The sequence below is a fragment of the Mustela nivalis genome (genome assembly GCF_964662115.1).
Source record: "Mustela nivalis genome assembly, chromosome: 7".
Classification (NCBI taxonomy): domain Eukaryota; kingdom Metazoa; phylum Chordata; class Mammalia; order Carnivora; family Mustelidae; genus Mustela; species Mustela nivalis.
Genome location: NC_139026.1, coordinates 101169587 through 101184309, shown reverse-complemented (window position 1 = coordinate 101184309; position 14723 = coordinate 101169587). Strand labels below are relative to the sequence as shown.

General features: G+C 54.0%; 1 pseudogene across 1 annotated transcript in view; it reads left to right on the top strand.

The window, feature by feature from the left end:
• The window catches only part of LOC309870389 (serine palmitoyltransferase 1-like), a 45853-nt pseudogene extending 41731 nt beyond the window's left edge, over positions 1-4122 (top strand). Inside the window, exon 10 of the transcript XR_014316501.1 lies at positions 45-4122. The product of XR_014316501.1 is annotated as a serine palmitoyltransferase 1-like (transcript). The remainder of the gene's footprint in view (positions 1-44) is intronic.
• Positions 4123-14723: the final 10601 nt, after the last annotated feature.

The window sequence follows — 14723 nt, the reverse complement described above, 5'->3', positions numbered from 1 at the left end:
CCCCAGCTGCTGCAGTAGCAGCTCACAATTCCTGTCTCTTGCAGCCACCTGGCAAGGCTCTCTGACCCAGGGGCTTTCACCAGCTCTTACGGCAAGCAGCCCCTGGACAGGTGCACTGAGGACTGTCAGTTGGAGCCCATCAGCCATGCAGGGAGCCTGTGGAAGATGCTTCTCCCGCCATGGCCTCATCACCTGCCCATGCTCCACCGACGGGGCCCTCTTGGCCTCCTGCTTCCACCCTGCCAGCAGGACCAATGACCTCAATTTCTGTTGGTTTACACTCCTCCCTGAGTACTTCCTGGCTAGCAGAGCTTTTCCTCCGCCTGGATGGCTTTCACACCAGCCACTTGCTCTTCCCCCTTCCCCGCCATGTCTCCGTTCTTCGGAGGCCTCTCCTTGGCCCCAGAGCAGCCGGACTCTCCTTTGACTCTCCCTCAGTGTGACTCAAGGGCAGCCCCTCCGTGCCGTATCCCACAGAGCTCAGCTCCACACACACCTTGGTCAGCTGACAGGACAGCTTCTCCTGTTCCAGCCATCTTGGGTGTGGGCTGCTCGCACTGCCCCATTTTGTCCCTGTCCTGGTGGCAGGCGGCTGCAAAAGCCTGGAGCCTGTGCACCTCAACACACCTGGAGTCCCATCAAGTGCCTCTGTCCCATGGCCCACCAAAGGCCTTGTTCTGGGGAGACCCCACACAGACACACACAGGTTTTGAATGTTGGCAGTTGACATGTAAGAATGTGTCTTCTGGGCTAGGGAGACAAAGGGAGAGACTAGATTCCCACCCACCCCCATCAGCCCAGACTTCCAGAAGTATTTGGAGATACTTATGCCAAGAGAACACAACTGAAGTTTTGGAAGGAGAAGGAAAAGAAGGAAAGGTCAAACTACCAGCTGACCTCTTTTGGGAGAATGTTGGAAGTCCCCAGGTGACAGGCAGGGCACCATGGTTTGCCATCCTTCTGGAGCATGAGGGACAAAGCAAAATAGCTGCTTGGTCCTGAGAAACCCCCACATCCCAAGATTCCAGGGGACAATTTAGAGCAGAAATGCAGCCAGCTCTTCTGGGGTGTCCCCTTTCTGCACAGCGAGTCCCTGGTGGCCACTGTCAGGGTGACTGATACTCAATTGGAGTTCCTGTCCATCATATTCAATGAGCTCTCTCATGCCTTGCTGCTCTAGATTCAGGCCATTGTGGCTCCCCACCTCTCACTGACCCAGGACATACATGACACTTCGGCCCCGCCCCAATCCTTGACTCTGAGCTTGTCCCTGTCCTAGTCCCTGTGTCTGGCTAGGCCCCAGCCCCTGCCCACACCCCCCTCCCCCATCAACCCCAGCCACTCCCTCTGGACCAGGCCCAGCTCTGGCCTCTAGCTCAGTCCGATCCCAGGCTCGCCTTGCACCCTTTGTCCCTGTGGGACCGCCTTCTCTGCCACTGGAGATGGGAACTTGTGAGGTGTCTTGCCCTGTAGCCCAGAAGATACAGTCTTTACATGTCAACTGCCATTCAAAACCTGGAATGTCACTTTCTAAAGAAGCAACTAGAAAGCAGCAAGGTGCCCGCTGTGGTGAAAAAATCTCAGGAAGTCTTTTTAGCCCAGGTCCTCCAGACCTTCCCCAGGGTGGCCATGCCCCTAAAGGCCAAGGGTCCATCTCTGTGCCTCTTGGGGACTTGATGGATTCTGCACTCTGGGGGCAACTGGAGTGGCACCTTTGAAAGAGGTTCATGAAGCAAGAAAGGGGCCCGCCTCACGGGATCCAGCTATCCCTGAAGACACAGCCTCATCACAAGTTCCAGAAGGTGCCTCAGGCACATGGCTGGCACAGTCCCACGTCCGAATCTGAGTCTACGGATGGAAGCTGCCAGGCCACACAGAAGACTGGGTCCAAGTAGCCAGGAAGGATCATGCCAGGAAAAAGCCTGGGCAAGGATTCAAGATCCCGTGCAGGGAGGATCTGGAAAGATCTACCCAGGTGCAATGATCTCTCCAGGGAAGGCTCCAGGAATAAATCCTGAGAAGTCAGACACAGACCTGAAGCCCTCCACAAGCAGCACAGATGAGAATCGCCTAGAGAGGGATCTGAGAGCTCATTTCAGGAAGTTGGGGCAGTTCAGAGAGGGTCGGATCCCTTTGGATGTTCATCCTTCCCAGCTCACTGCCCACCACTTCTTTTACCTTCCCGGAAACCTGGAAAGCCAGCACTTTCCAAGGTTTGGGAACCCTGCATGACCACCTCCCAGGATTTTTCCATCCTCAGCCCACACACTCAGTGGATGCTAGAAGCACATATCATAAGGCTTGGGGTGAAGCACCGGTGGGGCCTCCCCCTCAAGCTTCTCAAGCCTATAAACCTCTTCAAGTTGAAGAAGGGCTTCTTCCTCTCCCAGTCCTCCCCTCCCTGCTCAGCCACCTGTGTATCCAACGCCAACTTTGGGCCTAAGTTCAGGGGAAATCCTCCTCAGTCCTATCAAGGAGGGGTGATGAAGAATCTTATCCCACTTGGTGGTCCCCAGCCTACATGTGAGGAAGTCCATCAGGCTCTGGCAGGGAACTCACTGGTAGCCCTCCAACTGGACAGGGGGGCAGGCCACCTTCTTGAACTTTCACATACAGCTTTGTGGGCAGCATCTGGCACAGTGAGACTGCCTCGAGGACTCTTACAAACAGCACCTTGGCATCAAGTCCAAGTCCAGGAACAGCTACGAAGGAGCAGGGAGGGTTAATAGGGGTCGGGTCTCATGGGACGTGACAGTGCTAGAGCTCAACTTAACATCCCAGGATTTGAGTGCCAAAGAGCCTGGGAGGCTGGGAAGATTGAAGAGACCCCTGCCTGGGGAGTCACCTTATAACCCTGTGTGCTGACCAACAACCAAGGCCTCCATGGCGAGCTGAGATCAGGGTCTTCAGGGAAAAGTGACAACCCCCTGCAGCTTATAAGAGTTGTTTGCCTGAGACCCAGAAGAGCTACTGCTTGAGGCACGGCATAGGGAATTGGAGCCCTGGAAGTTGATGGGGTCAGAGAATTGGCCTCGTGATGCGACCCTCACCATGTGCTCCTTCAAGACTGAAACTGGAGTCCTTCTTCAGGACTCTGCCACTGAGAGTCTCCTTCAAGACTATCAGTCCAATGTGTTCCTTGCTGCCAACGTCTTGGCTTCTCAGGAATCTGTCTGGCTTCCAGAGCGAGTCCAGTGAAAACACATCTACTTCCCAAGTGCTGCATGGCCAAAGATCCTATGGCCAGAGCCCCCACAGGCAGCCAGGACCCCTGTGACTGCGGCACCAATGTAAGAGCCTGTGTAGGTCATGCATTCCCCCCCTCCCCTGGCGAGGAGAGAGCTAGCTCCAGGAGGTCCCCCTTGAGAGAGCCTGCAAAAGAGTTGTCATAACTGATGGTCCTCCAGATCAGTGAGGTGAGACAACGCATCCAGAGCAAGGAGTCAGCCGAGGCCTCAGGAAGCAAAATCTGTGAGATCTTGCTGAAGAAGGAGTAAGGCTCCTCCAGAAAACTACTTCAGGAGAAGGATGAAACACTTGCTACAGTGGTTCTTTCTCAGTAGAGGAAAAGACTGGAAGACTCCCTTCAAAAGGGCAAGGCTTCATCATCCCAGGGCCAGGGACAAGTCCTGTGCAGCTCAGCAATAGACATCGCTTCTGCTGAGTCTCATGTGGTTGTAACCATTGTGGGGCCCATCCTAGAGGAGAAAATGGTGCCTCACCAGGGGCTCAGGGCCCAGGTATTCAGCTGGTGCAAAAACGATCTCCAGGCTTTGGCAGACCTCAATGTCTGCTACTACCAATAGAAGAGAAGAGTGATGAGGGAGACAGCCAGGACATAGGGCATCCCCAGGAACCGCAGCTATGCCAATAAGACCGAGTTAATCAGGTGGCCCTTCCCCACCAGTGTGCTGGAGTGCCCAGGCAGTCCCTGCCAGTACAGGTCCCTGCTGCTGAGCCCTTCAGGCTGTACCCAGCACTCCCACTGCCCCAGGCACTGCCTCCTTCAAAGACACATCTCATCTGGCCAGCCACTGTGTGCTTCTCACACCTTTCTTGGGAGGACAACTTTTCTCTAAGGAAAAATGCAAACGATGCAAAGAAAAACTCTTTTTTCTCACAGCACATTGTCTATGGGCTAATGCTTTCTCCATGACACAATTATTTTGCTTCCGTAAAATGTGTGTGTGTGTGTGTGTGTGTGTGTGTGTGTGTGTGTGTGTTGTTGTTGTTGTTTTTCCTCATGAGTGTTGCTGGTCTCTATGTGTGCCCTGCTGTAGTGGGAGGGAAGGATTCAGGTCTGCTCTCCCCGAGGACCTGCTTTGGCTTCCAGAATAAAGGGGGCCTTGGAGGATGGGTGACCTAGGGGTCCACATCCACCCCCTTCCTCGCTTTCCTTTTCTTTCCACAACAAGGTGAACAAGACCCAGACCAGGACCTTGCCCTGCCCATCCCCTCCTGCTTTCCCTCCACCTGGAATTTGTGTGGCTGTAACAGGGAGGATCTGCCAAGGCAGAAATCCTGCTCAGTCTCCAGGAAGACGGAGACCTAGGTCAGAGTGGGGTCCGCAGCTGGGAGGCAGAAGGCTGGCCTTGCAGGAGAGGTGAGAAATCCTGCCCCCTGCTCCTGCAGGGAGTACAAGACAGCTACCCCAGGAGCCTTCTCTCCCCAGGGAATCCCGTCTTAGCTCAATGCAGCCCATCTTCTCACACTCGGAGCAGCAAGGGACCACCTCACACTTGGCTTTGAGGGTGTGTGTGGTGTGCCACAGAGACCCCCAGGGACCATCCTGCCCAGGCCCAGGGCAGTAAAGGGGCCTGCTCACCAGCAAGTCCATTCCCCTTCTGGGGGATGCAGGGTGTGTGGCTGTAGGCGTGGGGACCCTGCGCTTAGGATAGGAGTCCAGGAAGGAGGCCAAGTGACAGGATGTGTCCATGCCTGGTGTGATGACTGAGGACCCTTGGTGTCCCACTGCCACCCAAGGGCCCAGAGGGGAGAAGTTAGAGGCCCTAGGCCTGTCCCCACAGGGTCTTGGCCCCACTCCGGGTGCCAAGCCCAGGGGTGGGGAGGTGGTGGGAGTGGGGTGGGGGTTGTACAGAAGCCACCTGAGCTCTCACATGGATGGCCAGGTGCCCAGAGGCAGCAAGGCCTTCAGGCAGAGAAGTTAACTTCTACACAATTTGATAAACTTGTAGGACTGAGGGCCTGGGACGGACTTGTGGTTTGTGCTCCTTATGTACACATGTGGCCCAAGGACGCTCCCAGGGGACTGGTGGGGACTCAGAGGCCATGGGACGGGCCTGGCTTCCGGTTTTGGTTACCCCAGAGTCTGGAGGGGCAGAGGACCCATGGATGGGGCTTGTCCCACCCCCGGCTGGAAGGGACATGTCCAGAAGGAGGGTGGAGTCTAGGAGGGCCGCCCCGCTCCCAGCCCAACATCATTCTCCAGGGCCCCCCATACATTGCTCTGATGGAGACTCATGCAGAGACCCCACACAGCGATCTTTGACAGAGACCATATGCAGAGACATCTGACGGAGACGGTGCACAGAGACCTCTGACAGATACCCACACAGATACTCCACAGAGATCCCTCAGCACAACCCTACACGGAGATCTCCACAAGAGACTCACAGGGGCAGGGGCTAAATTTCTGCTTATCATGTTACCATTACTTACTATCATCTACTTTGTAGACAGCAAGGCTTTCTCAGAAACACCCAGAGACCAAGCCCATCCCATACTGAGAGACTCCCGGCAGCTGTTGCTGTTGGGCTGTGATAAAAACCATGGCAGGGGCCATGAGAGCCACAGTGTGAATGGGGAGTGGGGAGGGCGCCCTGAGGGCAGGCATCCTGCACTGCTGATTCCTACGAGGAGGATCTCCAGAAGCTAGTGTGCACATCACTATGGACCACGCTTCCCCCTCTGACAGAGGAGCTTTGCTACGCATTCTCGCAGTCCATTTCTGATGGCGTTTGGCCACTTATGTAACTGAACATCAGTTTCTAAAATTTCATGGAATTTACATTAACTAAAAATTTTCTTTCTTAGACTCTACCTATTGGGGGGTGAGGAACAGAGGGGAAGAGCAAAGGAGGAAGGGAGAAGGGATGCAAGAAGGAAGGGAGAAGGACAAGCAAGACTTCCCACTGAGTGGTGAGCCCAGACTGCTGGATCTCAGGACCTGAGATCATGACCTGAATTGAAACCAAGAGGAAATGCCTTAATCGACTGAGCCAGCTGGGTGCCCCTGACATTTTTGAACTAACTTTTGAAGTACACAAGAGAGGAGAAAATTTTAAAAACTGAAGTATTCACAAAATGGTAATGACGGTGATGTTCTGTGCTTGTGGAGGGTTTCCTCTGCATGAAACCCTAAGTCAGGACCTTGGCTTAGAGCACCTTGCTCACAACCCTAACCTCTCCCCTAAACCCTCCTCTAACCCCTTCTCTAACCACTCCCCTAACTGCTCCCCTAACAGCTCCCACATTCACAAGAATCAATCCATGTAAGTGATGAAGAGCAGGAAAGTTTGTTGCTGTTGTCTGCTTTGTAAAGCAAGGTTGTTTTTTGCCACTTCTCTTCTGGATTATTTCAGACATTAGACAATGCTTTAGAAGAAATTTCTCTGTCATCTAGGAGATTGGATCCTCCCACATTTTATCACAAACATTTCCTACAAACATTTCAGAAATGCCAATGTAGTACATAATATTTTCTACAAATGAATAAAAGCAAAGATTTATCTCATTCATGTAAATACTAAGAAAGCAAGATAGTGAATTAGTGATTGAAACCTCACCCCTGGACTTAAGCAGACCAGCAGAGACCTGCAGCAGATCAACTATAGAGAAGGAAGATACACATGAGCAATGATGACTTTGCAATCATAGGGCAAACTATGATGTGGGATTTGAAAAATCCTAGAAGTGGACACTGTCAAAACATCCCTCCTATTCTTTCCCACAGAATCCAAGGGGCCGGTGAGGCCTCAAACTTTTGATTTACCATGAGTCATAAAAGCTTTTCAATCAAAAATGATTATTATAACTTTTAGATATTATATGCAATCCCCATAGAAATCACAAGGATAATATTTATAGAATTTAAAGAAAAGGAAAGAAAGTTAAAATGTATAAACCAAAATGAGTAAAAAAATTAAATACAAAAGAAAACAATAAAGGAGGATCAAAACATTTAAGACATAAAGACAACAAATAAACTGCCAATAATAGGCCATCCTACCAGTAACCACTTTAAATGTAAGTGAATTATGTTTCCCAATCAAAAGGCCTGTATTGGTGAAATGATATAAAAAAAAAAACTAAAACAAATAAACAAAAAACCCAGGATCCCACTTTATTCTATCTATAACATATTCATTTTAGATGTAAGGACACAAACATGCATTTGAAAGTAAAAGATAGAAAAAGATATTCAATGCAATTTGTAACCAAAAAAACAGGGTTGGCTATACTAATATCAGATAAAACAGACTAAGGCAAGAAGGGTTTCAAGCAATGAAGAACATGATATAATTAGGAAGGGTTGCCCCATGGGCCTGCCCGGCATCGGCAGCACTCGCGTAGGAACCCACCAGAAAATGCTCCAGGAGGCAGGCTCCAGCAAGGCCCAAAGCCTCATGCTCCTCAGCCTCCCGGATCCCCTTCCTTGCGCTGTCCCATGGGACCAGGCCTACGCTGAAGCCCCAGCTCCAACCCTCGCTTGCTTCTCCAGCCTTCCTCGTCCGGGGTCCTGTCCGTCGGGGCCTCCATCTGGGGAACACTGAGTCTCGCGCCACGCCTCCCCCTCCCACCCAGGCGCCAACGGTGCCTTTCGGCGCTTCGGACAAACCTCAGAACCAGAGAATCCTGCGTGCCACCACTGACATCAGCCCCATCCATGGGCGCCCGATCCGCCCGAAAAGTCGGAGGCGCACGCCCGGCCGCCACACGTCCCTCAACTCTGTTCCGGGAAGGCTCCCGTGCGCCTGGTCCCCCGGGTGGGCCGCGTCATCTCGGCACATTTACCAGGCGGCCACACCATGCCCTGGGCGAGAAAGGGCCCTGGGCCACAGGGAGCAGGGCGGTCCATAGGTCTGCCCAACACCAGCCAATTCTCACGAGCGGTCTGCTCAAACCGATCCTAGTTTGGGCAGACCGCTCATGAGAATTGGCCTGAAAACGCCCGGCGAACTCGTTTCGGACACCGCACATCTGCACCGACGCCCCCCGCCCCCCGTGCCTGGCCCGGCATCACCAGCTCTCACGCACGACCCCTTCCAGGAAGCCCTCTATGAGGCAGGCTGCATCGATGCCGCCGCCTCCTGCTCCTCGGCATGCTCTGTCCCCTCCCTGGCGCTGTCCCATGGGGCTGGGCCCGCCCCAGGCCCGGACTCGAACCTTCGCCTGACTCCCCAGCCTTCCGTTTTCGGGGTCCTGTCCCTCGGGGCCTCTATCTGGGAAACTCTTAGTCCCGCGGCCATCCCTCCCCGTCCCACCACGGTGCCCACGGTCCCTTTTGGCTCTTCGGAGAAGCCTAAAAGTGACAGAAACCTGCGTGCCCCAACTGAGGTCAGCCCCATGCTTGGGCGCCCCAGCCGCCCGAAAAGTCGGAGGCACACGCCTGGCCGCCACCCGTCCAACTCTGCTCCAGGAACGCTCCCTGTGCCGATGCCCCCGGGTGGGCCAGGTCGTCTCGGCGCCTTTTCCGGGCCTTAGCCCCATGCTCCGGGCGAGAAAGGGCCCTGGGCCACAGGGAGCAGGGCGATCCGCAGGTCTGCCCAACGCTGGCCAATTCTAACGAGCGTTCTGCCCAAACCGGGATCAGTTTGGGCAGAAGGCTCGTGAGAATTGGCTGGAAAACGCCAGGCGAACTCGCTTCGGGCACAGCACATCTGCACGGCCGCCCCCCTCCCCACCCCCATCCCCCCCACCCCCGCCCCGGGCCCTGGCCCGGTTCTTGCTTGCGAACCCTTGCCAGGAAGCCCTCCGTGATGCAAGCTGCGGCGAGGCCGACGACTCCTGCTCCTTGGCCTGCAGGCCTGCGTGGGTCCCCTCCCAGGTGCTGTCCCATGGGGACGGGCCCGCCCCGAGGCCCGGGCTCGAACCTTCGCCTACCTCCCTAGCCTTCCGTTTTCAGGGTCCTGTCCATCGGGGCCTCTATATGGGGAACCCTGTGTCCCACTGCCACGCCTCACCGTCCCACCTCGGCGCCCACGGTGCCTTTTGTCACTTTGGAGAAGCCTCGGAGCGACAGAAACCTGCGTGCCTCAACTGAGGTCAGCCCCATCCTTGGGAGCCCCAGCCGCCCGAAAAGTCAGAGGCGCACGCCCAGCCGCCACCCGTCCCTCAACTCTGCTCTGGGAACGCACCCCTGCGCCGGGGCCCCCATGTGGGCTGCGTCGTCTCAGGCGCATTTTCCCGGCGGCCGCTGCATGCCCTGGGCGAGAATGAGCCCTGGCCACGGGGAGCAGGGCGGTCCTCAGGTCTGCCCAACGCCGTCCAATTCTCACGAGCGTTCTGCCCAAACCGATATCGGTTTGGGCAGAACGCTCGTGAGAATTGGCCGGAAAATGCCCGGTGAACTCGCTTCGGGCGCCGCACATCTGCATGGCCGCCACCCCGGGCCTGGCCAGGCATCGGGAGCTCTCGCGCATGACCCGCAAGGAAGCCCACCGCGAGGAAGGCTGCGGCGAGGCCGGCGGCTCCTGCTCCTCGGCCTCCGTGGGTCCCCTCCCAGGTGCTGTCTCATGGGCCGGGCCCACCCCGAGGCCCGGGCTCGAACCCTCTCCTGCCTCCCCAGCCTTCCGTTTTCGGGGTCCTGTCCCTCGATGCTCTATATGGGGAACCTTGAGTCCCGCCGCCACGCCTCCACTTCCCACCCCAGAGCCCTCGGTGCCTTTTGGCGCTTTGGAGAAGCCTCCGAGCGACAGAAACCTGCGTGCCCCAACTGAGGTCAGCCCCATCCTTGGGCGCATCATCCACCCGAAAAATCGGAGGCACACGCCCGGCCGCCACCCATCCCTCAAGTCTGCTCCTGGAACGCTCCCCTGCGCCGGGGCTCCCAGGTGGGCCGCGTCCTCTCGGCGTGTTTTCCGGGCGGCCGCCTCATGCCCCGGGCAAGAAAGGGCCCTGGGCCATGGGGTGCAGGGCGGTCCGCAGGTGTGCCCAACGCCGGACAATTCTCACGAGCGTTCTGCCCAAACCGATCCCGGTTTGGGCAGAACGCTCGTGAGAAATGGCCAGAAAACGCCCAGCGAACTTGCTTCGGGCGCAGCACATCTGCACGGCCGCACCCGTGGGGCCTGGCCGGGCATCGCGAACGCTCCTGCCTGAATCCCGCCAGAAAGCCCTCCGCGATGCCGGCTGTGGCGAGCCAACGCCTCCTGCTTCTCGGCCTGCGAGGGTCCCCTCCCTGGTGCTGTACCATGGGGCCGGGTCTGCCCCGAGTCCCTGGCTCGAACCCTCGCCTGCTTCCCCAGCCTTCCTCTTCCGGTGTCCTGTCCCCCAGGGCCTCTATCTGGGGAACCCTGAGTCCCGCGCCACGCCTCCCCCTCCCGCCCCGGCGCCCAAGGTGCCTTTCGGCGCTTTGGACATTTTCCCCCTTTTGTAAGCAAACTTAGCTACTGGGGACAGGGTGGTCCTCAGGGCCCCTCAATTCCGGCCAATTCCCACAAAGGTCCTCTCCTTGTTGATCTCAAGTTGGAGCAGAACCAGCGTGGTCTCTCTTGTAAACCACCTCTACCCTCGTTGTTTTCCCTGTCCACAAACCCAGATTCTGCGGCACTGCAGGATCCATTTCCTGAAGTCAACTCCAAAGCGAGCCCTCTGGGCGCTGGTAGATCGGTGCAGCCATTCCCCATGTCCATCACCCTAACTCTAAGTCGTGTATTCAAGCTTCCTTCTACAGGGGCCTGTCTCGAAAACTCTCTGGTTTGGGAAACCTGAGGTCACACTATAGGAGTCTGCCAGCCACCTTGCAGGTCACCAGTCTATTTGGAGCTGCACAGGCTGTCAGAGCCAGTGAAAAGTGCTGTGTCCCCATGAGTCCTCACCCACGTTCTGCTGCCCCCCGGAGCTTGATGAGCCACTTGACCACCATCCTCATCTTGGCTCCTCGCTGATCCAACCTCCAGATCAGCAGTTCGGATATACAACACCCCTACCTCAACTCTCTTCAGAGACCCCTGTCAGCTCTAGGCAGACCTGGAACTCCCCTGCCTGCCAAAAACTCTGGGTTCCGCTTTCCTTCTTCTCGATGGACATCGGCCCAAGGCTTCCTTGACAAAGGGGGAAGGCTACCTCTTGACTGCTTCACACCTCCTTTCCTCTCCTTCCTCATTTCTCTCCATTTACCTTTGTACCTGGGCGAACTGCAAGGAACATATCCATGGAACATGGACATGCTCTGACATCTGAAACTTCCTGGCAGCTTTCTGAGGGCTCCTTATGCAATCAGAGTCTAGTGGATTGTAACACAGTATGTTTGCTAATGATCATCAAGACAACAAGAGAGCAAAAATCACTCCATTTTTACCTCCATCTTCATGAAGTAGAACACGGTCTTCTTCTTTCCTTCCTTCACTTCCATTCCAATTCCTTTCCATGCAGTGTTCGTTCCGACACTTCAGGGGTAGGATTTCATGATTTCTCACCTGCACAGAACACCCAGAGCTCATCACAACGAGTGCCCTCCCTAAGAGCCATCAGCCATTGAATCCTTCCCCTCCACACCCCTGCTCTCTAGCTACCTTCGGTTGGTGCTCTATGTTGGAGTCTCTCTCCTCACTGACCTCTCTTTCTCCCCCCACTATGTTCATCTTTTCTTTCTGAAATTCCATAGATGGCAAATGATAGGCATTGGTCATTTCTTACTGATATGGCTTAGCTAAATCCACTCTAGATCTATCCACGTCCTCGCAAATGGTAAGATTGGTAAGATTTCATTCTTTCTGAACCTGGCTCCTATTCCAGTGAGAATATGTGGGAGATTAGATGTCTACATTCATATATATATATATATATATATATATATATATATATATATATCTTGCTCATCAGCAAATGGACATTGGGACCCCCTCCATCGTTTTGTTATAGTTGATAATGCTGGTGTCCATATCACGGTGCTTGTACCCCATTGATTGTGCATTTTTGTGCGCTTGAGGGAAATTCTTAGGAGGGCAACTGCTGTTTCCTAGGGCTGTTCTGTTTTTAGCATTCAGTGGATCCAATGTGCTCTTTTCCAGAGGGGCTGCAAGAACCCGCATGCCCACCGACAGTGCACGAGCATTCCTCCTGATGCAGAAACTTCCCTGCCAGCAATTTCCTAAGGAGGAAACAGAAAACCTGGGGGATAACGTGACTCAGACAGTGTCCGGCAAGGAGCCCCAGAAAATCACCCCAGGGTTCCTGACGCCATGCCCTGGGAAGCCATCAGAATGCCTCTATCCAGGGGAATTCCCAAAGACTCTCCTTCTGACTTCACCACCCATGTTACTACAGAGAAAGGATGCCATGACCAACTCTCCACTGAGTGAAAGTAGAAAGTCAAGCTTCCCTTTTCAATCCTCCAAGGCTCCTTGGGATCCTTTCGAATGCTCCCTCTGCCCTCATAGGAACTCTTTGGATAAAAAAGACAAATCCATTAGGATCCATCCCATTGGACAAAGGAGAAGCCATCCTCCAAGCCTCTATCTGACCACAAACAGCCACCTCACTCTAGATGCTGGCCATTCCACCACAGCCTAGGACCCATTGAATCAACTGTGTTTGAAAAAGGAATGCATTCTACGTCCCAAACACACACCAAGTCCATCTCATCTTCCTTTTTGAATCCAAGGGATTGTCTAGGAAAGAGATGTTTCAAATACATCTGTCATCCAGAAAGAAGAGAAAATGAGATCCCCTGCCAGGTGCTCCCTGCAAGGAATCTCAGGAACCCTAGCACCCACCTCCATGACTGACAGCTGTGTTCGTGGGGCTTTTTGGCTCCACTGGAGGTAAGAGAAGACCCAGGATGTTTGGGGTGAAAGAAAACTTTGACCTCCCATGTTGGCATGGATGTGCCACTGTGCCGCACTGGCCTGCTGTTTTCTCTGAATGCCGACGTCCTGGGACAAGCTGCAGGATGGACTCAGACACTGATTTCCAGACTTTAGGTCTCGTGGAGCCAGAGCGAAGAAGGGTTGTCAGGTGCGGATATGAAGGCACCTCCCACCTAAAGCCTACACACCTGCTCTGATTCCTGGGAGGAGAGACACATGCTTGTTTCTTAAGTGGTCATCCACTTCCTTCTCAAGCTGGCCAATGCCCTTGTCCTTTTGAGGAGCAAATAGACTCTTCCAAACAGATACTCAACCCCTCAATTCCAAAGGCACCATGGGTTGAATTGGGTTCCCCTGTCTCCAGACCCCCACCGGGAGGGCCCTCCAGAACCATCCTGACAGCACATTCCCATCAATGTGGGGCAACGGGTCACAGTTGACTGACACACAGCTGACTGAGTGGGGGTCTGACTCCAGCAATTCTTACCACCATTCCTGAGCATGGGGAAACAGAGGCTTCAGCTCAACACTCTGTCCAGGAACAACAAGCAGCCATACCTCACGTTTCCTGCAGCCCCTCACCACTGCTCTCAGAACCAGCAGGCTGCACAGTCAGCTCTTCTGGTGTGTTGGTCACGGCAGCTCGCCACTGCCCCCGCTGGGGGCAAGCAGCATTGCACCCTACCATGCTCTCAGGAACCACAACTCACCACGCTGTCCAGTGGCATGAATTGGTACTGCAGAGCATACCACAGACGCCTAAGGCAGCTCTGAAAACCCTCTGTAGGTCTAAAGCCACATTGACTCTGTTCCTGCAGATTGGGACTTCTAGGCCAACCCGACGAATCCATAGACCACCAAAGCGGAACCGGCGGGGCCAACACCTCCATCTCCTAGGCCTGCGGTGTTCCCCTCCTTGGCCCTGTCCCATGGATCCGGGCCAGCCTAGAGCAATCTACCCTTTTAATGCCATTCTGATCAAAATTCCACCGGTATCTTTCAAAGAGCTGGAGCAAACACAAGCCAAAAATCGGTGTGGAATCAGAAGAGACCCCGTATTGCTAAGGAAATGCCGAAAAGAAAAACATAACTGGGAGCATCACGTTGCCTGGTCTCAAGGGTTACTACAAATCTGTAATCACCAAGACAGCATGGGACTGGCATAAAAACAGACCCATAGGCCAGTGGAACAGAGTAGAGAGCTCAGATATGGACCAACAAATCTATAGTCAAATAATTTTCCAACAAAGCAGGAAAAAATATACAGAGGAAAAAAGACAGTCTCTTCAATAAATGGTGCTGCAAAAATTGGGACAGCTATGTGTAGATGAATGAAACTCGACCATTCTCTGACACCATACACAAAGAGAAACTCATAATGGATAAAAGACCTCAACATGAGGCAGGAATCCATCAGAATCTTGGAGAACATAACTAACACCTCTCCTGAAGCTCTTTCCAAAATTTGAAGCAGAAGGAAAACTTCCAGACACTTTGTATGAAGCCAGCATTACCCTGATCCACAAACCAGGCAAAAACCTCACCAAAAAGGAGAATTTCAAACCAATATCACTGACGAATATGGATGCTAAGATTATCAACAAGATTCTAGCTCATAGGAACCTACAGTACATTAAACAGTTTATCCACCATGACCGAGTAGGATCTATC